The sequence below is a fragment of the Macaca fascicularis genome, chromosome 16 (assembly GCF_037993035.2).
Source record: "Macaca fascicularis isolate 582-1 chromosome 16, T2T-MFA8v1.1".
In the NCBI taxonomy this organism is placed as follows: domain Eukaryota; kingdom Metazoa; phylum Chordata; class Mammalia; order Primates; family Cercopithecidae; genus Macaca; species Macaca fascicularis.
In genome coordinates this window covers 81,829,882-81,857,186 of record NC_088390.1, presented here as the reverse complement: position 1 = coordinate 81,857,186, position 27,305 = coordinate 81,829,882, and the positions used below count along the sequence as shown (strand labels likewise).

General features: G+C 48.2%; 1 protein-coding gene across 37 annotated transcripts in view; it reads right to left on the bottom strand.

Annotated features, from left to right (window-relative positions):
• Window positions 1-27,305, bottom strand: part of TMEM94 (transmembrane protein 94) — an 88,798-nt gene that overhangs the window by 41,419 nt on the left and 20,074 nt on the right. For 27 of the 37 annotated variants that reach the window (XM_045376690.2, XM_074020407.1, XM_074020406.1 and 24 more), the window contains exon 1: window positions 4,253-4,360. The exons of the other annotated variants lie outside the window; for them this stretch is intronic. The gene's annotated coding sequence lies outside the window, so the exon portion shown is untranslated. Of the gene's footprint in view, window positions 1-4,252; window positions 4,361-27,305 lie in introns of those variants that run through there. 37 annotated transcript variants of the gene reach the window in all.

The following is a 27,305-nucleotide window of genomic DNA, read 5'->3' as shown; positions in this document are numbered from 1 at the left end:
CGTCTCTATAAAAAATACAAAAATTGGCCGGGCGCGGTGGCTCACACCTGTAATCCCAGCACTTTGGGAGGCCGAGGCGGGTGCATCACGAGGTCAGGAGATCGAGACCATCCTGGAGAACACGGTGAAACCCCATCTCTACTAAAAATACAAAAAAATTAGCTGGGCGTGGTGGCGGGCGCCTGTAGTCCCAGCTTCTTGGGAGGCTGAGGCAGGAGAATGGTGTGAACCTGGGAGGTGGCAGAGCTTGTAGTGAGCCGAGATCATGCCACTGCACTCCAGCCTGGGCGACAGAACAAGACTTCGTTTCAAAAAAAAAAAAACAAAAAACAAAAATTAGCCAGGTGTGGTAGAATATGCCTGTGGTCCCAGCTACTCAGGAGACTAAGGTGGAAGGATCACCTGAGGTCTGGAGATCAAGGCTGCAGTATGCCATAATCACACCACTGCACTCCAACATGGGCTACAGAGCAAGTTCTGTCTCAAAAAAAAAAAAAAAAAGAAAAATCAGCAACTCCTGATTCTGATTTTGCAATAGGCTCTGCCTTATAGCTAAGCAATATGCCCCACTTGGCTTTCATGCCAACGTAATGAAGGTTTACACTCTTTGAATACACCTTTGAGTCTTTCTCCAGCATACATCTTTGTAAAGTGTTTCCCAGTATTTTTCTGTTCACCTCCCTACCAAGCAAGACTGGTACCATGAACCTCCTTTTTAAGAAGCCCCTGAAGTTATGAAAATTGGGTTCATTTAATCATAGTACACTAAAATTTCTGGTTCCTCAAATACCACTCTAAGCCTTTCAAGGTTTTTTTTTTTTTTTTTTGAGACGGAGTCTAGCTCTGTCGCCCAGGCTGGAGTGTAGTGGCCGGATCTCAGCTCACTGCAAGCTCCGCCTCCCGGGATTTTTACGCCATTCTCCTGCCTCAGCCTCCCGAGTAGCTGGGACTACAGGCGCCCGCCACCTCGCCCGGCTAAGTTTTTGTATTTTTTAGTAGAGACGGGGTTTCACCATGTCAGCCAGGATGGTCTCGATCTCCTGACCTCGTGATCCGCCCGTCTCGGCCTCCCAAAGTGCTGGGATTACAGGCTTGAGCCACCGCGCCCGGCCGCCTTTCAAGGTTTTTCTCTCTGACACCCCTCACCCCTCTCCCATCACTTCTGGCCTTCGGAGCTAGAGAAACCCAAAGCAAGCAGTGTGTGGTTTGCTCTTCCTTACGCAGGCCATCAGTGTCTAAATCTGGCCCTTAAACTACTTGTCATGCCATGTGACCCATCCTGTTTACTACCATCTCAGCAGCCACAGGCAAAGCTTATTATTACACAAACCCCTGATCACCAAACCACACATTCTGGCTGGCGGGTCTGCTTGGAAGAAAAGCATTCCTGTTTCAGCCATGGCCTACCCTCTAGTTCACCTGTGCTGCTATAAACAAATCCAGGCCTGCCTGGAAACGGCCTTTAAACAATATTTTTAAATCCTATCATTTTGGTAAAGAAAGGCACCATCGTAAAAACAACACTAACACAATAGTAAGATAAGAAATATTGACACATATTTACCAACTGGTGCCAAGCCTGACCCAGAAGCTTCTCACTTGAACACCAGGAATGGACTTAAAGGCTTTGTGGCGTTCAGGCTCGGACTGCTATAGTAAGAGTTCAACTTGATTCATGAGATTAAGCTAAATACATAAAGCCTTGGGTGTAGGTAGTATTTACATTAGGACTCCTCCCTCTCCTGTAGAAACTGTTTCTCAAGCCCAACTTAGGGAGAGAGCAGCAGGGATGAACTGGACGATCACAACCTTCATTTCTCATTAGTTTCTACAGGAGTTAAGGTTTCCAAAAGGCTGGTTCTCAGCACTAGCAGCTGGCACTCCCTAGCAACTTCTCAAAATAGAAATGTCAAGGGGTTTCTGTTCTCTTCCATTTCACTGTCCAGGCCTAGCTCTCCCAGTCTCATCTGATGTCAAGTCACCACAAACAAGGGGCGTGGTGGTCTGGCGGTTCAAGGGCAGTTAACTCTCATTATTTGGGGGCTGATGATGAAGAGGATGGATTGTACTTCACCTCCCTGGTCAATGTACTACTCCACAGTATCCACCAGTTTTCCTGTTTGCAGTTTTGACAAAGAGAACCAGTGAGCAAGGAAGTTAGAGCTAACATAGCAGCTAAGACTTGCAATGTTTTGAGGATTTTATCTGAACGTGCTGTCTCCTGTTCTAGGGTTACCATAGTCTAAATTTTAATGTGCTCTGATCTTTACAGTGATTTGCAAACTTTCTGATTCCATGACTCTTTTTTTTTTTTTTGGAGACAGAGTCTTGCTCTGTTGCCCAGGCTGGAGTGAGTGCAGTGGCATGATCATGGCTCACTGCAGCCTCGACCTGGACTCAAGCAATCCTCTGGCCTCCACCTCCCAAGGAGCTGGGAACACAGGTATGTGCCACCATGCCCAGCTAATTTTTTGGTTTTCGTGTCACTGTGTTGCCCAGGTTGATCTCAAACTCCTGGGCTCAAGCAATCCTCCCACATCAGCCTCCCAAAGTGCTGGGATTACAGGCATTATTTTGACTCTTTTGAACCTTACTAATGCCATTGTTTTAAATTTTTTTATTTATTTGTATTATTTTAGTTCTGCCTCAGGATCTAACATTTTTTTTTAACCACCTCTTTAGAATACCAAGATCAGCTCTTCTTTTGCCAAAAGTACTATAAAGAGATACCACAGTGCCATTTCTTCTCTCCTCAGTGGCTCTCAATCTTTTTCTGCCTCCACGCTGTTCCTGTATGCAACGCGTTCCTGTGAATAACATCTCTAATGACACTATAATGGTTCCCAAAAAACAAGGAAGAGGCACACCTTCCTCCTACTCTGCCTCTCGCTGCCCTGAGAATCACTGAAATAATTTATGCCCCCAATATAGACAGAGACAACAATAAATATTAATACGAGTAGTTCGCCAGAGAACTACCTGCTGGCTTCTTAAAATTAATGAATGCAAACCAGGCATGAAGACCCTAGTAATTGCCAGGAAGCATAGGAGGATCCGACTTTTAATGCCCAGAGCCACCCTGCAAGAGGCTCAGGGGAGTCAGGGAACTTGATTTCCTCAGGTCACACCTAGGAAACAACTGGCTCTGGCGGATAAAGAACTCAACACCCCTGGACTTTCGGATTTTAGTTTGGCTCTAGGTGACCCTGGCCTTGCCTCTCTGAACAATCTCCACATCTGCAAAATGAAAATGTTAAAACTGCCCCCTCCCTGCTTCCATCTTCCAAGGTTACCTGTGGAATAACAACTATGTCACTAAAGCTTAGCGTCTTGGATAAATCATGAGAAAACGATCCTTCTCTCCAATGCACACACCCACACACCAGAAGGAAAACAGATTCCATAACGAGCTCCCTCCTTTTTTCCCTCAAGAGCCACCGAAAAACTCAGGAGAGAGGGTGGGATGTAGCAGCACGTGACCAAGGCAATGCCAAAGTGCAGCCCGCGGTGACACACCAATGAAAGAGCCGGGCTTTGCTTGCATCTGGCGCTGGGCAGCGGGCAGGGGCCGCATCGTGGCATGCTAGGAACCGGGAGACCTGGGCTCCAGGGGTGTGCGGCACAGGAACCGGGGCATTGCACAGGAATCACTTTATCCGATGCCATGGATGGTAGCCTATGGTTGCTTCTGAGGAGCCTGAAAACGCTTCTGGAAAGGCGGAAGGAAAAGAAAGCACGCTCCAAACTGCAAGATCAGGGAGGGCTGCCAGGAGCCCCTCGACCGGCTCCATCCAGCTGGCGATGGCCGCGCGAGGACCCCGGGCGGCTGCGGAGAGCGCGCGCAGGCGGCACAACGGTCTTTATTTGGGTCGGGGTATGAGGACTTCCAGGGGCCTCCAAATAAATACTCAGGGCGTCGGCGCTGGGAGCCCTCTGGGCCAGGGCCCAGGCACGACAGACCTGGGGCAGGGATTCTTTGTTGGCGAGAGGCTTTATTTCTGGCGAGAGACCCCACAATGGACCAATCCAGGGCCGAGAGCAAGAGTCTGAAGACTCGGGGGAAGGCAATGGTCAAGAGCTGGAGACCAGAGCCAGTCCCTGGACTCCCCCTCAGGAGGCATCCCCTGAGGCCGTTCTCTGGGTGCAGACCCCAGACTCCCCTTTCCTTGACCAAGAATCCAAAGGACGCGCAAGGCCGAGCCCCACGCCCCCTTGTTCCCCGCTTTCGGGCCACGGGCCTTCTCGTACTTACCGGGGCCACGGGGCCGGTCTTGCTCGCCCGCGTCCTCTCCCCTCCCAGCCCCCTCACTTCACGTCCCCTCCTCCGGGGGCCGCAGCCATGTCCGTTACTGGCAACTCTAAGGGGGCTTGCCTCCGTTCCGGACAACAGAGGCGCCTGGCAGAGAGCTAAAGTTCAGGCCACCGATTGGTCAGAATTTGAGAATGGGGTGAATTTTGGCTTCTTATTGGCTACGCGGCGTGCCAGGCTGTAGCTGCAACCGCCCCTCTGAGAGCCTGGCGGAATTAGGTGCCGAGTGATGCGACCGGGAGAGTGAAAAGCAACTGTCCTTTCCTGGGCGTAATGCTCAGGCACTTTCTAGTCCAGAAGCCCTGACCAGAGGGCACGGCTTTAGCTTCAATTCGTTTTCCTACGGAATTATTCTAAAAAGATAGGCGGCACGCCCCCCCACCGCCTTTTTCCCTTTCTTTTTAAAATAAGCCCTTTACAGAGCTCCCCGCCTCTCTTAAATTCTTCTAAGCTCCCTCCTTGTTGCTGGGAACAAATGCCTGGAGGCTCCCTGCTCCGAGAGGCCTTGGAGGGACTCCCTCAGGACGAATATTACGTCCAAACCGAAGCTAGAAAATCTAAGGCAATACTGCAATTCTCCCTCCCCCTTCCAGCTCGGCTGAAATCTAAGGGAAAAACAAGTTAATTTTTTTTTTCTAGGTAATTAGAGAAATCGCCTGGTAGACCCCTCTTGGGAAAACAAAACAAGCCTGTGTCAGTATTTACTTCTCTTTTCCCAGAGATCTAAGTCTGGAAGGCTTGTTTAAAAAAACAAAAACACAAACAAAACTTATTTATAAAATTGGGAAGGAGCTGAGGTTGGCCCTGTGAAGTAAGAACCCCTTCCCACATTCACGAATTTAATTACGTAATTAAAATTCCTTTCTCAGCTGGACAAGAAAATGGCATTTTGGTATCTAATCTTGTATGACCCAGTTTAGCTGTTGCCTAAAACACCGTTGGAATCATGTCACTACCCTACACACAAAAACCTATAGTTCATCTTTGCAAATAGGTCCAAATCTTTTTCCCTGATGTTCAAAGCCCTTCATAAATGGACTCAGACATACATTTCCAGATCGAACTCCCGCAGGCTAAACTATTCCTGCAGCCACATAGATTCACCAGCATTCTTTAAACATGTCAGAGAACTTTCCACCTCTGCTCCTTCGTCACATGGTTCCCTATGCTTTGCTTTGAAAGTTCTTTCTTTTTTTCTTTTTTCTTTTTTCTTTTTTTTTTTTTTTTTTTTTGAGACAGAGTTTCGCTCTTGTCACCTAGGCTGGAGTGCAATGGCTCAATCTTGGCGCACTGCAACCTTCACCTCCAGGGTTCAAGCGATTCTCTCGCCTCAGCCTCCCGAGTAGCTGGGAATACAGGCGTGTGCCACCATGCCCCGCTAATTTTTGTATTTTTAGTAGAGATGGGATTTCACCATGTTGGTCAGGCTGGTCTCGATCTCCTGACCTGGTGATCCACCCACCTCGGCCTCCTGAAATGCTGGGATTACAGATATGGGCCATCCTGCCTGGCAGCCACCTTTTCAACCTAGTCATTTGTTTAAAAGTAACAGGAGGAGGCTGGGGGCAGTGGCTCATATCTGTAAGCCCAGCCCTTTGGGAGGCTGAGGCGGGCACATCACCTGAGGTCAGGGGTTCAAGACTAGCCTGGCCAACATGGTGAAACCCTGTCTCTACAAAACTACAAAAATTAGCTGGGCATGGTGGCGGGCACCTGTAATCCCAGCTACTCAGGAGGCTGAGGTGAGAAAATCGCTCGAACCTGGGATGCAGAGGTTGTAGTGAGCCAAGACAGCTCCACTGCACTCCAGTCTGGGTGACAAAGCGAGACTCCATCTCAAAAAAAAGAAAAGAAGGGAGCTGGGTGCGGTGGCTCATGCCTGCATGCCTGTAATTCCAGCACTTCGGGAAGCAGAGGTGGGCAGATGGCTTGAGCCTAGAAGACCTGCCTGGAGAACGTAGCGAGATGCCTTCTCTATTAAAAAAAGTTCAAAAGAGAAAAAAGTAATAAAAAAGAAATAATGGGCTTCGCATAACACAGGGGAAAGGTTTGGAGGGAGATAGCAGTGGAGGAAGACAGAGGCTGGCATTCGAGGTTGAGACTGAGGATACTTGTGATGTGAGGCCTGGTGAAATTATCTGAGCTGTCAATTCTTGAGCAGACAGTTCCCACGATTGGCTTGCTCCATCGGCAAGAGCCTCTTGCCTCTAAGTTGTGAGTGATATTTTTAGGAGAAGCTGCTCCTTTAATACTTGCATCGCGCAGTAGTGATGTCTCACTGACAAGGGGCTCCTCTTGGGCCCTCTGATTCAACCATGAGGTCCCGCTGAAGAAAATTGTCGTAAATACTCCCAGTAAGACCATTCTGACACGTCTTTGTCCCCCTGAAGAGTGGTCTGGGCCAAGCTTGTAATACCAACACTTTGGGAGGCCAAGGTGGGAGAGTCACTTGAGCCCAGGAGTTTGAGACCAGCCAGGTCAACACAGGGAGCCTCCATTTCTACAAAAAATTTAAAAATAAAAATAATTAGCCAGGCATGGTGCACACCTGTGGTGCCAGCTACCCAGGAGACTGACGTGGAAGGATCATTTGAGCCCAGGAAGTTGAGCCTGCAGTGAGCTGTGACTGCACCACTGCACTCCAGCCTGGGCAACAGAGTGAGACCTGCCTCAAAAAAACAAAAAAGGCCGGGCGCAGTGGCTCACGCCTGTAATCCCAGCACTTTGGGAGGCCAAGGTGGGTGGATCATGAGGTCAGGAGATCAAGACTATCCTGGCTAACATGGTGAAACCCTGTCTCTACTAAAAATACAAAAACAAAATTGGCTGGGTGTGGTGGTGGGCACTTGTAGTCCCAGCTACTCGGGAGGCTGAGGCAGGAGAATGGCGTAAACCTAGGAGGTGGAGCTTGCAGTGAACCGAGATCACGCCACTGCACTCCAGCCTGGGCAACAGAGCGAGACTCTGTCTCAAAAAAAAAAAAAAAAAAAAACCCAAAACAAAACAAAAAAACAAGAGTGGTCCAGAAATAGATGGCACAACTTTACGACACAACATCAGCACTGGCCACACCACGGTCCCATTCCCACACTGCATTCACAGTCTGCAAAAGTTAGATCTCTGGGTAACAAGAAATGGCCACCCAAAGACATTGTTCATAAGCACCCCAAATGGGAAACAAATTGAATAGCCATCAGCTGGTGAACAGGTACACAAATGGTGGTGGATCTGAACAAGGGAATACTACTTAGCCACACACATAAGTGAATGAGGCCGGATGCGGTGGCTAACTCCTCTAATCTCAGCACTTTGGGAGGCCGAGGTGGGCGGATCATGAGGTTAGGAGTTCAAGACCAGCCTGGCCAACATGGTGAAACCCTGTCTTTACAAAAAATACAAAAGTTAGCTGGGCGTGGTGGCGAGTGCCAGTAATCCCAGCTACTCAGGAGGCTGAGGCAGGAGAATTGCTTGAACCCAGAGGCAGAGAGCCAAGATCGTGCCACTGCACTCCAGCCTGGGTGACAGAGCAAGAATCCATCTCTCAAAATACATACATACATACATACATACATACATACATACATACATAAATGAGGTCACTGATACACATCCCAATCTGAAAGAATCACACAAATGGCATGAGGAAGGGAAGAAGCCAGATACAACAGGTTATGTACCCTGCAATTCCATTCATATCAACTCCTAAGATGGGAATCTGGGGGATAGGCAAGGACGGACTGCAAAAGGGCAGAAGGGAACTTTTGGGAGATGAAGGAAATGCCCCATATCTTGATTAGGGTGAGAGTTATGTAGGTTTATATATTTATCAAAACTTATTCAACTATATACTTAAAATCTGTAGGTTTTAGTGTATTTAAGTTATATCTCGATTTTTAAAATGTATGTAGCTGGGTGAGGTGGCCCATGCCTGTAATCCCAGCACTTTGGAAGGCCAAGGCAGACAGGTCACATGAGGTCAGGAGGTCAAGACCAGCCTGGCAAAACCTCGTCTCTACTAAAATACCAAATTAGCCAGGCATGCAGCTGGGTACCTGTAATCCCAGCTACTTGGGAGGTTGAGGCAGGAGAATTGCTTGAACCCGGGAGGCAGAGGTTGCAGTGAGCCTGAATCGCACCACTGCACTCCGGCCTGGGCGATAGAGCAAGATGCCATCTCAAAAAAAAAAAAAAAAAAAAAAAAAAAAAAGTATATGTATACACACGCAGACACACATAGATTCTCTTTCTAATTTTTTTTTTTTTTTGTAGAGATAGGGTCTCACTGTGTTGCCCAGGATGGTCTCAACCTCCTGGACTCAAGCAGTCCTCTTGCCTCCGCCTCCCAAAGTGCTAGGATTCAGCCAGGTGTGGTGGCTCACGCCTGTAATCCCAGCACTTTGGGAGGCTGAGGCAGGTGGATCATGAGGTCAGGAGATTGACCAGCCTGGCCAACATGGTGAAACCCCGTCTCTACTAAAATACCAAAAGCTAGCCGGGCATAGTCTTGGGCGCCTGTAATCCCAGCTACTCGGGAGGCTGAGGCAGAGGAATCGCTTGAACCGAGGAGGCAGAGACTGCAACGAGCCGAGATCATGCCACTGCACTCCAGCCTGGCGACAGAGCAAGACTCTGTCTCAAAAATATGTATATATATAGTGCTAGGATTCTAGGTGTGAGCCTACACAGACTGTCAGTCGGGGGATGGTTTTGCCTCCTAGGAACATTTGGCAATGTCTGGAGACATTTTTGGTTGTCACTACGGGGTTGGGAGAGGGCTGCTACTGGCATCTAATGTGTAGAGGCCAGGAATGTTGCTAAATATCCTGCAACTTACAGTACCACCCACAACAAAGAATCATCCGGTTCAAAATGTCAGTGGAGCAGTGGCTCACACCTGTAATCCCAGCACTTTGGGAAGCCGTGGTGAGCAGATAACTTGATGTCAGGAGTTCGAGACCAGCCTGGCCAACATGATGAAACCCCATCTCCACAAAAAAATACAAAAATTAGCCAAGCGTGGTGGTGTGCACCTGAAATCCTAGCTACTTGGGAGGCTGAGGCAGGAGAATCACTTGAACCCGGAGGTGGAGGTTGCAGTGAGCCAAGATCATGCCATTGCACTCCAGCCTGGGCGACAGAGTGAGACTCTGTCTCAAAAAAAAGGCAATAGAGCAGAGGTTGCCTAGCCATAAGTTTAGCATCATGCATGTATCATCTTACTGATCTTTGATATTCCCTGTACTGGAAGCCTCTTTTTGTTTGCTTTCCAGGAATAATGAAATCAGTAGGCTTAGTCTATACTCACAGACACCAAGGTCTTCCATGTGCTGCAAAGCAGCCATCTTAACTTCCAGAGCAGAAGCTGTATTTCACTGCACATTAGTGGAAACTGAGACTAATCTTCATTACCTGTTGTGCATGGATAGTTTGGGGTATGGTCAGAGGGACTGCAGCAGAAGATAAAGCTAGAAGAGATTGTGACTATTTTCTAAGGAGCCAGGGAAGTTATGAATCACCAGAAGATAAATGCTGGAGGAGAACATTTCCTCCTCCAACATTTTTAAGCAGTGAAATGAGACAGTCAAGCTTAAGAGGAAGATGAGTTTGTAGAAGATAAACTAGAAATAGCATTTTTGGGCCAGGTGTGGTAGCTCACGTCTGTTTAATCCCAGCACTTTGGGAGGCCAAGGCAGGAGGATTGCTTGAGGCCAGGAGTTGGAGACCATCCTGGACAACAAAGTGAGACCTTGTCTCTACAAAAAAAAATTTTTTTTAATTAGCCAGGCATGGCGACGCACGCCTGTGGCCCCAGCTATAGTACACGGGAGGATCCGTTGAGCCCAGGAGGTCAAGGCTAGAGTCAGCTGTGTTCATATCACTGTACTCCAGCCTGGGTGACACAGGAAGATTGTCTCAAAAGAAAGAAAAGAAAAGAACAATAAGGGCCGGGCACAGTGGCTGATGCCTGTAATCCCAGCACTTTGGGAGGCTGGGGTGGGCAGATCACCTGAGGTCAGGAGGTCAAGACCAGCCTGGCCAACATGGTAAAACCCCGTCTCTACTAAACATATAAATTAGCCAGGCGTGGTGGCACACGTCTGTAATCCCAGCTATTCGGGAGGCTGAAGCAGGAGAATCGCTTTTACCTGGGAAGCAGAGGTTGCAGTGATTTGAGAGCACAACACTGCACTCCAGCCTGGTCAAGAGAGCAAGACTCTGTCTCAAAAAAAAAAAAAAAAAAGAGAGAGAGAGAGACAGGAGCCAGCAGGGACACGGAGCCAGCCGTGGTGGTCCAAGCACTAGCTGACGAGATATCCAGCCCTACTCCCACCCCAGGAACCTTATCTGGCACTTTATTTCCCAAATACCAGTCCCAGTCATCTCTGCCTGGCATTCTGGACTATTTTTGCACGGTTTCTTAGCATTTGAGGTGTAAATATCACTACATTCACTAAATTTTAAGCTCTTTGAGAGCATGGATAGTGCCTTACTACTTTTTAGTTTCTCTCAGATTATCAGAGGGATTGTTGACAGGTACATTTGTATCCTAATGGTGACACCAAAATTCCTCCTGGGGAGGAAACTGTCTTTGTTTACGAAAATCACTGGTAAATGTTTTAAGAAAAGATGAGACCCAGAGCCCAGGTCAGCCTGCATCAAAGCAGTAAGAGAATGAGCCCAAATGCTCTGCATTTATTTATTTATTTTTGATTTTATTTTATTTATTTATTTTTTGAGACGAAGTCTCGCTCTGTCGCCCAGGCTGGAGTGCAGTGGCGCGATCTCCACTCACTGCAAGCTCTGCCTTCCCGGTTCACGCCATTCTCCTGCCTCAGCCTCCTATGTAGCTGGGACTACAGGCACCCGCCACCGTGCCCGGCTAATTTTTTTTGTATTTTTAGTAGAGACGGGGTTTCACCATGTTAGCCAGGATGGTCTCGATCTCCTGACCTCATGATCCGCCCATCTCGGCCTCCCAAAGTGCTGGGATTACAGGCGTGAGCCACCGCACCCGGCCTATTTTATTTTTGAGATGGAGTCTCGCTTTGTCATCCAGGTTGGAGTGCAGTGGTGTGATCCCAACTCACGGCAACCTCTGCCTTCCTGGTTCAAGTGATTCTCCTGCCTCAACTTCCCGAGTAGCTGGAACTACAGGTGCCTGCCACCATGCCCAGCTAATTTTTGTATTTTTAGTAGAGACAGGGTTTCACTATGTTGGCCAGGCTGGTCTTGAACTCCTGACCTCAAATGATCCACTGCCCTCAGCTTCCCAAAGTGCTGGGATTACAGATGTGAGCTACCACAACTGGCCTGTTTATTTTTATTTATTTCTTTTTTGAGATGGAGTCTCACTCTGTCACCCAGGCTGGAGTACAGTGGCATGATCTCAGCTCACTGCAGCCTCCGCCTCCCGGGTTCCAGAGTTTCTCTTGCCTCAGTCCACCGGGTAGCTGGGATTACAGGCACGTGCTACCACACGTGGCTAATTTTTGTACTTTTAGTAGAGACAGTGTTTCACCATGTTGGACAGGCTGGTCTCGAACTCCTGACCTCAGGTGATCTGCCGACCTCGGCCTCCCAAAGTGCTGGCATTAAAGGCAAGAGCCCCTGTGCCCGGCCATAAATGGTTGCCAGGGGCTGGGGTGTGGGGAGAAGAATGAGGAGTGCTTTTGTTTTTTGTTTTTGTTTTGTTTTGCTTTTTTTGAGACGGAGTTTCACTCTTGTTGCCCAGGCTGGAGTGCAATGGCACAATTTCAGCTCCCTGCAACCTCCGCCTCCCGGGTTCAAGCGATTCTCCTGCCTCAGGCTCCCTAGTAGCTGGGATTACAGGCGCCCACCAGCAATCCCAGCTACTTTTTTGTATTTTTAGTAGAGATGGGGTTTCACTATGTTGCCCAGGCTGGTCTCAATCTCCTGACCTCAGGTGATCCACCCACCTCAGCTTCCCAAAGTGCTGGGATTACAGGTGTGAGAGCCAGCTGCTTTTTTTTTTTTTTTTTTTTTTTGAAATGGAGTCTCACTCTGTTCCTCAGGCTGGAATGTAGTGGTGCAATCTAGGCTCACTGGAACCTCTTCCTGGTTCAAGCAATCCTCCCACCTCAGTCTCCCAAGTAGCTGGGATCACAGGTGTGCACCACCACGCCTGGCTAATTTTTATATTTTTAGTTGAGACAGGGTTTTGTTGTGTTAGCCAGGCTGGTCTAAAACTCCTGACCTCAAGTGATCCCCCCGCCTCAACCTCCCAAAGTGCTGGGATTACAGGCGTGAGCCACCATACCCAACATGCATTTTAAAAATGAACCAAAAAATTAGAATTGGAAGAGAAAAAGAGGAGAGAGCAGAGAGGAAGGCTGAGTGTAAGGAAGCTGGATCCTGAACTGTGGAAATGGCAGAGGACTTTTGGAGAAAAAACACTGACACTGAATTGAAAGCTGCTCATATTTCTACGATGTAAATCCCTGCATCTTACCAACTGTTCTACAGAGATCTCTACATATATAGAAACCTTGTGTGAGTGGTTGGTTTGGTGACAAGCGGCAAGGATATGTTTCACATCTCAGTCTGTGCTCTTGGATAAGGAACTACACCCGTGGGATGGTGGGAGAGTCCCTGAAGTAAACCAGTTCATGGGAACCAGAAGCAACCGTGAGAACATATGATCCTGCAAAGAAGTCGTCTTCTTCTTTTTTTTTTTTCTGAGACAGTCTCGCTCTGTTGCCCAGGCTGGAGTGCAATGGTGCGATCTCGGCTCACTGCAACCTCCGTTTCCCAGGTTCAAGCAATTCTGCTGCCTCAGCCTCTTGAATAGTGGGGATTACAGGCACCTGCCACCATGCCTGGCTAATTTTTGTATTTTTAGTAAAGGTAGGGTTTCACCATGTTGGTCAGGCTGGTCTCGAACTCCTGACCTCAAGTGATCCACCCACCTTGTCCTGCGAAAGTGCTGGGCTTACAAGTGTGCACCACTGCACCCAGCCTCAAAGAAGTCTTTCAAACAGGGTTTAAGTAACAGTGTCTAGATCTATAAGGGCCAAAGAAGCCCCCTGCTGTATCTAAACCATATTTACATAGTTGCCTCTGGGGTTCTCTAAAACTGAGTTGGTTCAATCTGGGAGGTACACCAATGGGAGGAGGTAGCTGGGTTCCTCCCAGTCCAATAGAACACTGGGTCATCTACAGAGGGAGACACATTATTTGGAACAGGATGGAGAGTATTCAAGAGGCAGTCAACCATTGTGCAGAGAAGCACTCTTTGTCACTGAATGGTCAGGGCCTTGTAGGGTAACAAAACATGCTTCCTGAAACAGTTACAGCTATTTTTGGCCCACCCTTCTCTGTCTTAGAAATACTTTCTTCTGAGAGGCTGAGGCAGGAAGATTGCTTGAGGGCAGGAGTTGGAGGCCTCAGTGAGCTATGACAGCTTCAATACACTCCAGCCCGGACAACAGAGTAAGACCCTGTCTTTAAAATAAAAAACAGCCGGGTGTGGTGGAGGGTACCTGTAATCCCAGCTGCCTCCCCTTGGCAGGAAATGGCACTGCTGAATACCTAGTTGCTTCAGTCAAAACCTGGCATGTTTGATTTCTTCCCTTGCCTCCTTTACCATATTCATCTGTCAGCAAGTTCTATGGGTTCTAACTCCAATTACAACTCTAATATATCCACTTCTGTCATTTCCAACTCTACGACCTGGGTCCAGGCCATCATCAACACCTGCTGTACTAGTTTAATCGCTCCTAACGCCAGGTGTGGTGGCTCACACCTGTAATCCCAGCATTTTGGGAAGCCGAAGCAGGGGGATCACAAGGTCAAGAGATCGAGACCATCCTGGCCAACATGGTGAAACCCCATCTCTACTAAAAATACAAAAATTAGCTGGGCATTGTGGCACGTGACTGTAGTCCCAGCTACGCGGGAGGCTGAGGCAGGAGAATTGCTTGAACCCAGGAGGCGGAGGTTGCAGTGAGCCGAGATCATGCCACTGCACTTCAGCCTGGCGACAGAGCGAGACTCTGTCTCAAAACAAACAAACAAACTGAAACAAAAACAACCACAAAGGCTGGGCACAGTGGCTCATGCCTGTAATCCCAGCACTTTGGTAGGCCAAGGCAGGTGGATCATGAGGTCAGGAGTTCAAGACCAGCCTGGCTGAGATGGTGAAACCCCGTCTCTACTAAAAATCCAAAAATTAGCCAGGCATGGTGGTGGGCGCCTGTAATCCCAGCTACTCGGGAGGCTGAGGCAGGAGAATCACTTGAACCCAGGAGGTGGAGGTTGCAGTGAGCCAAGATCGTGCCATTGCACTCCAGCCTGGGCGACAGACCAAGACTCCATCTAAAAAAAAAAAAATAGCTCCTAACTAGACCCCTGCTTCTTCTCTAGCTCCCTATTATCCAGATTCCACCTCGTAGCCAGAAGGTCTTTCCACACCAGAAGTCAGGTCATGACCTTCCCCTGCATGAACTCCTTAAATGGCATTTCATCATACTTCGACTAAAATCCCACGTCACTGTGGTATACTGGTAGTCTATTACTGCATAATAAACTGACCGGGAATTTGGTGCTCTAAACAATACAAATCTGGGCCAGGCACGATGGTTCATGCCTGTAATCCCAGCACTTTGGGAGGCTGAGGCGGGTGGATTATCTGAGGTCAGGAGTTCCAGACCACCCTGGCAAACATGATGAAACCTCATCTCTACAAAAAATACAAAAATTAGCTGGGCGTGGTGGCACATGCCTGTAGTCCCAGCTACTTGGGAGGTTGAAGTTGGAGGATTGTTTGGGCCGGGAGGTGGAAGTTACAGTGAACCTACATTGCGCCACTGCATTCCAGCCTGGGTAACAGAGTGAGATCCTGTCTAAAACAAAAACAAAAACAAAAAACAACACGTATCTTTGTTTCCTGACTTACAGGAAAAGCAAAGGGAAAAAAAAAATTTAAAGAGAGAGAGTTTAAAAAAAAAATTATACATCTATTATTTCAGACCGTTTCTGTAGGTCAGGAATCTGGGAGCAGCTCCGATGGCCTGGCTCTGGGGTCATGAGGTTAAAGTCAAGATCTCAGCTCAGTCATCGGAAGGCTTAGCTGGGGCTAGGACACCCAAGGTGCCTCACTCACATGAAAAGTTAATGCTGGGTGTTGACAGGAGGGCTCAGTTCCCCACCATGTGGACTCTCCACTGGGCTGTTTGTCCTCAGGACATGGCTTCCGGCTTCCTCCAGAGCAAATGATCCAAGCAAGAACAAGGAGGAGGCCTCAATGTCTCCTAGGATCTATCCCTGGAAGTCACACCCCATTATCTCTTTTTTTTTTTTTTTTGAAACAGAGTCTCGCTCTGTCACCCAGACTGAAGTGCAGTGACGCAGTCTCAGCTCACTGCAAGCTGCGCCTCCTGGGTTCACGCCATTCTCCTGCCTCAGCCTCCTGAATAGCTGGGACTACAGCTGCAAGCTCCGCCTCCTGGGTTCACGCCATTCTTCTGCCTCAGCCTCCCAAGTAGCTGGGACTACAGGCGCCCGCCAACACACCCAGCTAATTTTTTTGTATTTTTAGTAGAGATGGGGTTTCACCGTGTTGGCCAGGATGGTCTTGATCTCCTGACCTCGTGATCCGCCCACCTCCGCCTCCCAAAGTGCTGGGATTACAGGCGTAAGCCACCGCACCTGGCCACACCCCATCATTTCTCTAATATCCTATTGGACACAGGACAGCCCTGTTCAATGTGGAGGGACCACGCAGGGAGTTAACACCAAGAGGCAGGGATTGGCTGGGCATGGTGGCTCATGCCTGTAATCCCAGCACTTTGGGAGGCCGAGACGGGTGGATCATTTGAGATCAGGAGATCGAGACCAGCCTGGCCAACATAGTGAAACACCATCTCTACTAAAAATACAAAAATTAGCTGGGCGGTAGTGGCGCGCACCTGTATTCCCAGCTACTTGGGAAGCTGAGGCAGAAGAATTGCTTGAACCCAGGAGGCAGAAGTTGCAGTGAGCCGAGATCACTCCACTGCACTCCAGCCTGGGTGACAAAGTGAGATTCTGTCTTCAAAAAACAAATAAACAAATAATTAAAATAAGGCAGGGATCACCGGAGGCCCTCGTGGAATCAGCTGTCACATATGACCTGCAGGCCCTTCCTATGTTTTCTTTTTTTTTTTTTTTTTTTTTTTTGAGACGGAGTCTCGCTGTGTCGCCCAGGCTGGAGTGCAGTGGCCGGATCTCAGCTCACTGCAAGCTCCGCCTCCCGGGTTCATGCCATTCTCCTGCCTCAGCCTCCCGAGTAGCTGGGACAACAGGCGCCCGCCACCGCGCCCGTCTAGTTTTTTGTATTTTTTAGTAGAGACGGGGTTTCACCGTGTTCGCCAGGATGGTCTCGATCTCCTGACCTCGTGATCCGCCCGTCTCGGCCTCCCAAAGTGCTGGGATTACAGGCTTGAGCCACCGCGCCCGGCCCCTTCCTATGTTTTCATCCTTACTTCCCACCACTCCTTGTCTCCAAGCTCAACACATTCTAGCCACACTGGCCTTCTCTCTTTTCCTGCCACATACCTGGTGTGTTCCTGCTTCAGGACCTTTGCAGCAGCTATTCCCACAGCCAGAATGCCCTTCCCCAAGAGGTTTTCAGGACCAGAATGTCCCCTTCTCTGAGGGGACTTCCTCGACTCTCAACCTAATGTGCTCCCCGGTTTCCATCATACTAACTTTTTGTTTTTTCAGAATACTGATCCCTGCCTGCTCCAATTTTTTGTTTGTTTATTTGTTCATTTCCAGTCTTCCTCTACTAAGATAAAAGCTTCATACCAGCAGGAAATTGTGTCTATTTTAGTCATTGTTGTTTTCCCAGCACTGAGAGCAGTGCCTGGCACATATTCATATAACTGATGGATAAGCAAATGAAGGGCTTTCCAAGGTCTAATGCAGTATCCCACAAGGACATCCACGTACTTCTGACTTCATGCTTTCTAAGCATTCTTTTGACTCAGCTTCTTGAGTGCCTTAAAACCAGCTAAGGGGTGTCCTAGGAGACACATATCAGTAAAAATAATATCAGTAATACTTAACCCTTATGTAGGGCTTACTATGTACTACACACTGTTCTGAGTGCTTTACATAACAACTATCATCTCCATTTCAGAGATTAAAAAACTGAGGCCAGAATCTTTTTCTTTTTTTTTTCGAGACGGAGTCTCGCTCTGTCACCCAGGGGGGAGTGCAGTGGCTGGATCTCAGCTCACTGCAAGCTCCGCCTCCCGGATTTATGCCATTCTCCTGCCTCAGCCTCCCGAGTAGCTGGGACTACAGACGCCCGCCACCTCGCCCAGCTAGTTTTTTTTGTTTTTGTATTTTTTAGTAGAGATGGGGTTTCACCATGTTAGCCAGGATGGTCTCGATCTCCTGAGCTCGTGATCCGCCCGTCTTGGCCTCCCAAAGTGCTGGGATTACAGGCTTGAGCCACCGCGCCCAGCCCAGAATCTTTTTTTTTTTTTTTTTTTTTTTTGAGACAGAGTCTTGCTCTGTCGCCCAGGCTGGAGTGCAGTGGCCGGATCTCAGCTCACTGCAAGCTCTGCCTCCCGGGTTTACGCCATTCTCCTGCTTCAGCCTCCCGAGTAGCTGGGACTACAGGCACCCGCCACCTCACCGGGCTAGTTTTTTGTATTTTTTAGTAGAGATGGGGTTTCACCGGGTTAGCCAGGATGGTCTTGATCTCCTGACCTCGTGATCCGCCCGTCTCGGCCTCCCAAAGTGCTGGGATTACAGGCTTGAGCCACCGCGCCTGGCCCAGAATCTTTTTTTTTTTTTAACCCTTTTCCCGTTTAGTAGAAAAAAGTGCAGCTCGCCGCCAGCGCTCATTTAATTTTACATAAACATGATCTTTGAGGCTGAAGGAAATCTGAATTTTTTTTTTTTTTTTTGAGATGGAGTCTAGCTCTGTCGCCCAGGCTGGAGTGCAGTGGCGCAATCTCAGCTCACTGCAACCTCCACCTCCCAGGTTCAAGTGATTCTCCTGCCTCAGCCTCCCGAGTAGCTGGGATTACAGGCACCCACCACCACGCCCAGCTGATTTTTGTATTTTTAATAGAGACAGAGTTTCACTATGTTGGCCAGGCTGGTCTCAAACTCCTGAACTTGTGATCCGCCTGCCTCGGCCTCCCAAAGTGCTGGGATTACAAGCATGAGCCACCGTGCCCAGCCATCTGATTGATTTTCAATGTGAAAATAAAATATAAAAACTGTTCTTGGATTTATTTCTAAACAGAACTAGCATCAGAACTGTCTGAATCATCCGAATCATCTATTTTAGAAAAATCAAATCCATCAAATGAATCTTTGGCCAACAACTGTTTGAGAACATGTTAACATCACTTGTAGGAATGCTGTTTTCTAGGATTTGACATTTTCAGCGATCGAGTATTACTATATTTTGTAAAGAAAATACCACTACTAAAACCAGAATGCTGTAAATAGAACGATGGCTTTTGTTTCTAATGTCAATATACTAGAGTGATATGAAAATAATAATAAAAGTGAGATATTTCATTGTAACATTGTCTCAGGGTAAACACTACAGCCGCAAACATCACCAAGTATTCTCTAGGCAAACGGGAAAAGGGTTAAACAGCTTTGTTGAAATACAATCCACATACCATACAACTCATCCATTTAAAGTGTGCCCGTCTGGCCAGGTGCAGTGGCTCACACTTGTAATCCTAGCGCTTCAGTAGGCCAACGTGGGTAGATTGCATGAACTCAAGGGTTTGAGACCAGCCCGAGCAACATGGCAAAACCCCGTCTCTACCAAAAATACAAAAAAACTAGCCAGGCATGGTGGTACACGCCTGAAGTCCCAGCTCTCAGGAGGCTGAGGTGTGAGGATCGCTTGAGCCCGGGAGGCAGAGGTTGCAGTGAGCCAAGGTTGCGCCACTGCACTCCTTGTCTCAAATAAAATAAAATAAAGTATACCAGTCAATGAGACTTAGTATATTCACAAAGTTAGGCAACCATCACCACAACCAATTTTAGAATGTTTGTATCACCTCAAAAAAGAAACCCTGCGCCCCTAAGCAGTCATTTCTATTTCCCGTCACTGCCTCCCCTAGCCCAGGCCATCACTAGTCTACTTTCTGTCTTTGTGGATGTTTCTATTTATTTATTTACTTTTCGAGATGGAGTTTCTCTCTTCTTGTCCATGCTGGAGTGCAATGGCGCGATCTCAGCTCACTGCAACCTCTGCCTCCCAGGTTCAAGCAATCCTCCTGCCTCAGCCTCCCAAGTAGCTGGGATTACAGGCACCTGCCACCAAGCCTGGCTAATTTTTTGTATTTAGTAGAGACAAGGTTTCGCCATGTTGGCGAGGCTGGTCTCGAACTCCTTACCTCAGGTGATTCACCTACCTCGGCCTCCCAAAGCGCTGGGATTACAGGCATGAGATACCATGCCCAGCCATGGATTTTTCTATTTAGGACATTTCATGTAAATTGAATCATATACTATGTGGACTTTTGCACCTGGCTTCTGTCACTTAGCATGATGTTTTCAAGGTTCATCCATGTTGTAACATGTATCAGTATTCCATTCCTCTTTAGGGCTGAACGCTATTCTAGTATATGGATATACCACACTTGTTTTCCCATTCATCAGTTAGTTGATGAACATTTAGATTGTTTCCTTTTGTTTTTTCTTTTTGGCTATTATGAGTAATGCTGCTATGAACATTCATGTAAGAGCTTTTGTGTGGACATGTATTTTCCATTCTCTTGGATAGATGCCCAGGAGTGCCACTGATGGGTCATGTGGGTACAGAGCTGGGTTCTTCACTGCTTTGCTATACCTCCTCCTCTAGTGAGGGAATTCATCATCCATTTAGTTCATACATCAGTATTTATTTATTTATTTATTTATTTATTTATTTATTTATTTATTTTATTGAGAGGCAGTCTCATTCTGTTGCCCAGGCTGGAGTGCAACGGCGCAATCTCTGCTCACTGCAACCTCCGCCTCCCAGGTTCAAGAGATTCTCCTGCCTCAGCCTCCCGAGCGGCTGGGATTACAGGCATGTGCCACAACGCCTGGCTAATGTTTGTATTTTTAAGGTGGAGACGGGGTTTCGCCATGTTGGCCATCCTGCTCTGCAACTCCTAACCTCAGGCGATTTGCCAGTCTCAGCCTCTCGAGTAGCTGGGATTACAGGTGCCCACCATCATACCCAGCTAATTTTTGTATTTTTAGTAGAGACAGGGTTTCACCATGTTGGCTAGGCTGGTCTTGAACTCCTGACCTCAGGTGATTTGCCTGCCTCGGCCTCCCAAAGTGCTGGGATTACAGGCATGAACCACCATGCCTGACATAGTATTGTTTTGTTTTTGAGACAGGGTTTTGGCTCTGTCACTCAGGCTGGAGTGTAGTGACACAATTGTGACTCCACAGCAGCCTCCAGCTCCTGGGCTCAAGCCTCCCTCAGCCTCCCCAGTAACTGGGACTACAGGGAGGTGCCACCACGCCCGGCTAATTTTTTAATGTTTTATTATTTATTTATTTAGAGACAAAGTCTTGCTCTGTTGCCCAGGCTAGAGTGCAGTGGCACAATTATGGCTCACTGCAGCCTTAACCGTCCAGGCTCAGGTGCTCCTCCTACCTCAGCCTCCCAAGTAGTTGGGATTACAGGTGCAAGCCGCCACACTCAACTAACTCTTCTTTTAGTTTTTGTAAGAGATGGGGTTTCACCACATTGCCCAGACTGGTCTCAAACTCCTGGCCTCAAGCAATACGCCCTCCTTAGCCTCCCGAAGTGCTGGGATTACAGGCATGAGCCCTTGTGCCCAGCCTCGTGCATCAGTCTTAAGATTCCTGGTTAGCACAGTTAGCACCTGCCTGACCCAGTGGCCTGATCACTTCTGAGTACACACAAATCTGAGAGGTGATGAGTTGCCCCTGAGAAGGAAGATGCCCCCAGAGGAATAACTGTTGCCTTTGCACTTCCTTATGGAAGGTCATTTCCCCATATGGTTGCTCCTCCTTGTGTAAGGGGAGTGATGTGTTTGTATCAATTCACCTGCAACTTTTTGCCCAGGATCCTTTCTGATCAAGGGCAGGAATTTGCAGTGTGGCTGGTTGGTATCTGGCGGTGCTGTCACTATCTGGGAATATAATATTCCTATTCAAAACAATTGGTCAGGCCAGGTGCGGTGGCTCACACCTGTGGATCACCTGAGGTCAGGAGTTCAAGACCAGCCTGGCCAACATGGTGAAACCCTGTCTCTACTAAAACATTTTTTTAGGCCGGGTGCGGTGGCTTATGCACTTTGGGAGGCTGAGGCAGCGGAATCACTTGAACCTGAGAGGCGGATATCGCAGTCAGCTGAGATCGTGCTATTGTACTCCAGCCTAGGCAAAAAGAGCGAACCTGTCTCAAAAATAATAATAATAATAATAAATAATTTTTTTAATGTAGAGGTTTAGTAGCTTTTGTTTGTTTGTTTTTTGAGACAGAGTCTTGCTCTGTTGTCCAGGCTGGAATGCAGTGGTGCTATCTCGGCTCACTGCAACCTCCACCTCTTGGGTTCAAGAGATTCTCCTGCCTCAGTCTCCCGAGTAGCTGGGACTACAGGCGCCCACCACCATGCCTGGCTAATTTTGTATTTTTAGTAGAGACAGGGTTTCACCATTTTGGCCAGGCTGGTCTCCAACTCCTGATCTCAGGTGATCCGCCCACCTTAGCCTCACAAAGTGCTGGGATTACAGGTGGGAGCCACCACACCCGGCCACTGCTTAGCTTTTGACAGTCCTTTGCCAGGTTGGTGGTGTCAGATGTCCAAGTTGTCACTATTCCTTTTTTACCACTTTCTCCGGGTGAGGGGATGGGGTCAGGGGCCAGTTAGCACAGCAATGACTGTGAGCGATGTCAGCTAATAAATGCAGATGCTCTCTCTGGGAAAGCAGTCCTCTTGTTCTCAGGAAGAGACAACCCTGTGGCGGGGCAGTTTGTCTTGGAAGAGAAGGCCAAGGGACACAAGTTGTTGCCTTGGTTTTGTTTTGATTTTATCATGGGGTGCGGTTAGCATGTGGTTTAGAAGCTAATGAACTTTATAACTCCTTGGGGCCAGGCGCCATGGCTCACGGGCCAGGCACAGTGGCTCATGCCTGTAATCCCAATACTTTGGGACGCCAAGGTGGGTGGATCATCTGAGGTCAGCCTGGTAAACATGGTGAAAACCCGTCTCTACTAAAAAAAAAATACGAACATCATCCAGGCCTGGTGGCATGCACCTGTAATCCTGGCTACTCAGGAGACGGAGGCAGGATAATCTCTTGAACCCAGGAAGTGGAAGTTGCAGGGAGCTGAGATGGCACCACTGCACTCCAGCCTGGGTGACAGTGCGATAGTCCATCTCAAAAAAAAAAAAAAAAAAAACCGCCAGGCTCAGTGGCTCACGCCTGTAATCCCAGCACTTTGGGAGGCTGAGGCGGGCAGATTGCAAGGTCAGGAATTCAAGACCAGACTGACCAACGTGGTGAAACCCCGTCTCTATTAAAAATACAAAAAATTAGCCAGGCATGGTGGTGCGTGCCTGTAATCCCAGCTACTCGGGAGGCTGAGGCAGGAGAATCGCTTGAACTCGGGAGGCGGAGGTTGCAGTGAGCTGAGATCACGCCACTACACTCCAGCCTGGGCGACGGAGTGAGAGTCCATTTCAAAGAAAAAAAAAGAAAAAGAAAAAAATAGAACTCCTTGGATGTCTTTTTTTTTTTTTTTTTGAGATGGAGTCTCGTTCTGTCGCCCAGGCTGGAGTGTAGTGGCGCGATCTCGGCTCACTGCAAGCTCCGCCTCCCGGGTTCACGCCATTCTCCTGCCTCAGCCTCCTGAGTAGCTGGGACTACAGGCGCCCGCCACCACGCCCATCTAATTTTTTGTATTTTCAGTAGAGACGGGGTTTCACCGTGGTCTCGATCTCCTGACCTTGTGATCCGCCCGCCTCGGCCTCCCAAAGTGCTGGGATTACAGGCATGAGCCACCGCGCCTGGCCCCTTGGATGTCTTTATTAGACAGAAGTTCAGATCTATTTGCCTTTCTAGTAATAAACCCTTGAATTCCCACACATTTTTTTTGAGTACTCGCAGGGCTTTCTACCACTGACCTCTCTTCCTCTTAAGACATCCCTGCAGATGTATCAACACCATATCCATGTTCTGGAAGGCAGAAATGTGGGACAACCAGGATAAGTGGTTTTACTCAGGATCACACAATAAATGGACTGTGGGTGGACACTGAAAATAAACCCTAAGCTGCTCATTCATCACACCCTTTCCACAGTGGGAGACATTAGGCTGACTTTCCATTGCTGTCTGAGTTTGCAAGAGGATAGGGCACGTTATTTAGGGAGCAGATGCTTGCTTCACACATCCCTGGTGACCCCAGTGAATTTCAACATGTCATTCCAGCTTCTAGACCAAAAGGGAAAATCCGAGCTTAACTTGAAGGTACAGTACGCAACCTGGCTTTCTTTGTCCTTAATAGACAACCTGGTTAGCCAGGCGTGGTGGCTCACGCCTTTGGGAGGCTGAGGCGGGTGGATCATGAGGTCAGGAGTTCAAGACCAGCCTGGCCAAGATGGTGAAATCTCATCTCTACTAAAAATACAAAAATTAGCCGGGCATGGTGGTGGGCACCTGTAATCCCAGCTACTCTGGAGGCTGAGGCAGAGAATTGCTTGAACCCGGGAGGCAGAGTTTGCAGTGAGCTGAAATTGCGCCACTGCACTCCAGCCTGGGTGACAGAGCGAGACACCATCATAAATAAATAAATAAATAAATAAATAAATAAATAAATAAATAAAAACAACCAGGCTATTCAAGGGTTGCAGAGGAACAACTTGGTCAAAGATGTTTTAAAATCTGTGGTCCACAAGTGAGGGTAATGGTGACTCAGTGTCGGCACTGAAGCAAAATGTCAGAGATTTCTCCCACCCTCTCTTTAAAGTTTGCATTCATCATGCTCTTGAAATGAGCCAGGCACAAACATGAGCATCCAGCAGATGATAAAGAGCAAATTTATCTAATTTGAAAAAAAACCCAAATTTTTAAAACATAAAAACATACACAACAGACTTCCTTCCTAGCATTGTAATACCAGCTGCACCTAGGAAAAACATTACATTCCTAAAAAATAAACATTTGGCCGGGTGCAGTGGCTCACGCCTATAATCCCAGCATTTTGAGAGGCTGAGGTGGGAGGATCACTTGAGCCCAGGAGTTCAATGTCTCTATTTATTTTAAAAATAAAGCTGGGTGCGGTGGCTCACGCCTGCAATCCCAGCACTTTGGGAGGCCGAGGTGAGCGGATCACGAGGTCAACAGATTGAGACCATCCTGGCCAACACAGTGAAACCCTGTCTCTATTAAAAATACAAAAATTAGCTGGGTGTGGTGGTGTGCACCTGTAGTCCCAGCTACTTGGGAGGCTGAGGCAGGATAATTGCTTGAACCCAGGAAGCGGAGGTTGCAGTGAGTCGAGATCGTGCCACTGCACTCCAGCCTGGCAACAGAGTGAGACTCTGCCTCAAAAATAAATAAATAAATAAATAAATAGGCCGGGCACAGTGGCTCACACCTGTAATCCCAACACTTAGGGAGACCGAGGGGGGCGATCACTTGAGGTCAGGAGTTTGAGACCAGCCTGGCCAACATGGTGAAATCCCGTCTCTACTAAAAATACAAAAATTAGCTGGGTTTGGTGATACATGCCTGTAATCCCAGCTATTCCGGAGGCTGAGGCACGAGAATTGCTTGAACCCTGGAGGTGGAGGTTGCAGTGAGCTAAGATTGTGCCACTATACTCTAGCCCAGACAGCAGAGTGAAACTCCATCTCAAAAAAAAAAAGGGCATTATGGATGCAAACTTTGAAGGTGGGAGAAATCTCTCCTACATTTTGTTCTAGTGCCATCACTGAATCGCCATGACCCTCATTGTTTGAAATCAAGTCTATGTCCCCAGATGTTCTACCCTGGTCAGAGCCTACAGACTTAGAACCCTTGCTGCTGCCTTCCAGGGGCTGCTATTCCAAGGCAGCCCACCTCACTTGGTTATTTGTTGGGGCATGTAGAGAGAGAGGGTATTGGATACCAGCACTGGAGGAAGACAGGATCCTTGCTCACTCAGATGAAATCATGCACATGGAGATACTTTTTTTTTTTTTTTTTGAGACGGAGTCTTGCTCTGTCGCCCAGGCTGGAGCTCAGTGGCGCGCCATCTCGGCTCACTGCAAGCTCCACCTCCCGGGTTCACGCCATTCTCCTGTCTCAGCCTCCCGAGTAGCTGGGACTACAGATGCCTGCCACCACGCCTGGCTAATTTTTTTGTATTTTTAGTAGAGATGGGGTTTCACCGTGTTAGCCAGGATGGTCTCGATCTCCTGACATCGGCCTCCCAAAGTGCTGGGATTACAGGCGTGAGCCACTGCGCCCGGCATGGAGATACTTTTGAACTGCAAAGCCTATCAAGAATATGCTTATAAAGCCTCCCTCTATCAGTGGGCATAAGCTCCATAAGGAAGGCAGCTTTATTTAAGAATGATTACCAGATCCCTGCCTTGATTTTCACCACAAAAAGTTGGAGTAATTGATGGCTGTTTGTCAAACCCCTTTTCTATCTTTGGATGACAGTGGCTTTGTACGAGTGTGTGTGTGATATATTATCAGCTGTTATTCCACCTGGCCTTCTGCAGCCTCCTCTTGAATTGCGGGTTGCTTGGTTAGTTTTCATTGCAATCCTGTCCTTTCTTCTTGTGTCCATAGAAACTACTAGTAATGCAGGGGTTTGTCCTTTAATGGGGCCTCTAAGATTCTCGCAGCTTTGCTCTGAACCCAAGAGCATTTCCCCTTAAACCAAGAAATAGGGCTGGTGTGTCTGTTGGTGATGTCTTCTAACTCAAACCAAAATGTTTCCCTTTCTTTTTGTTTTGAGATAGAGTTTCGCTCTTGTTGCCCAGGCTGGAGTGCAGTGGTGTGGACTCAGCTCACTGCAACCTCTGCCTCCCAGGATCAGGCAATTCTCCTGCCTCAGCCCCCAAGTAGCTGGGATTACAGGCACCCTCCGCCATGCCCGGCTAATTTTGTATTTTTAGTAGAGATGGGGTTTCACCATGTTGGTCAGGCTGGTCTTGATCCTGATCTGCCTGCCTCGGCCTCCCAAAGTGCTGGGATTAAAGGCATGAGCCACTGCGCCTGGCCAAGGTTTCCCTTTCCATTTGAATGCTGTTTACGATGTGTCCCACTAAGAGGGACCTTGCTCAGGATTTGGTTGTAGGGGACCAGAGAGAGACCTCATACTTTGGTAAACTGGCTAGCCAGTAATCCTGCAGAAATAGTTTATGTCTCCAATATGAAAAGACGTGTACTGAAAACCCAGCTTTGTTGTCAAAGAGCATGCATTAAATGTGCTTCATTACTTTAGTGTCTTTTAGAGCTTGATATTTTATTTTATTTTATTTTATTTTATTTTATTTTTATTTTTTTTTTTTTGAGACGGAGTCTCGCTCTGCCGCCCAGGCTGGAGTGCAGTGGCCGGATCTCAGCTCACTGCAAGCTCCGCCTCCCGGGTTCACGTCATTCTCCTGCCTCAGCCTCCCGAGTAGTTGGGACTACAGGCGCCCGCCACCGCGCCCGGCTAGTTTTTTGTATTTTTTAGTAGAGACGGGGTTTCACCGTGTTAGCCAGGATGGTCTCGATCTCCTGACCTCGTGATCCGCCCGTCTCGGCCTCCCAAAGTGCTGGGATTACAGGCTTGAGCCACCGTGCCCGGCCTATTTTATTTTATTTTGTTGTTGAGACGGAGTCTCTCTCTTGTTGCCCAGGCTGGAGCGCAGTGGTGTGATCTCGGCTCACTGCAACCTTGGCCTCCCAGGTTCAAGCTTCTCCTGCCACAGCCTCCTGAGTAGCTGGGATTACAGGCACATGCCACGACGCCTGGCTAATTTTTGTGTTTTTAGTAGAGGTG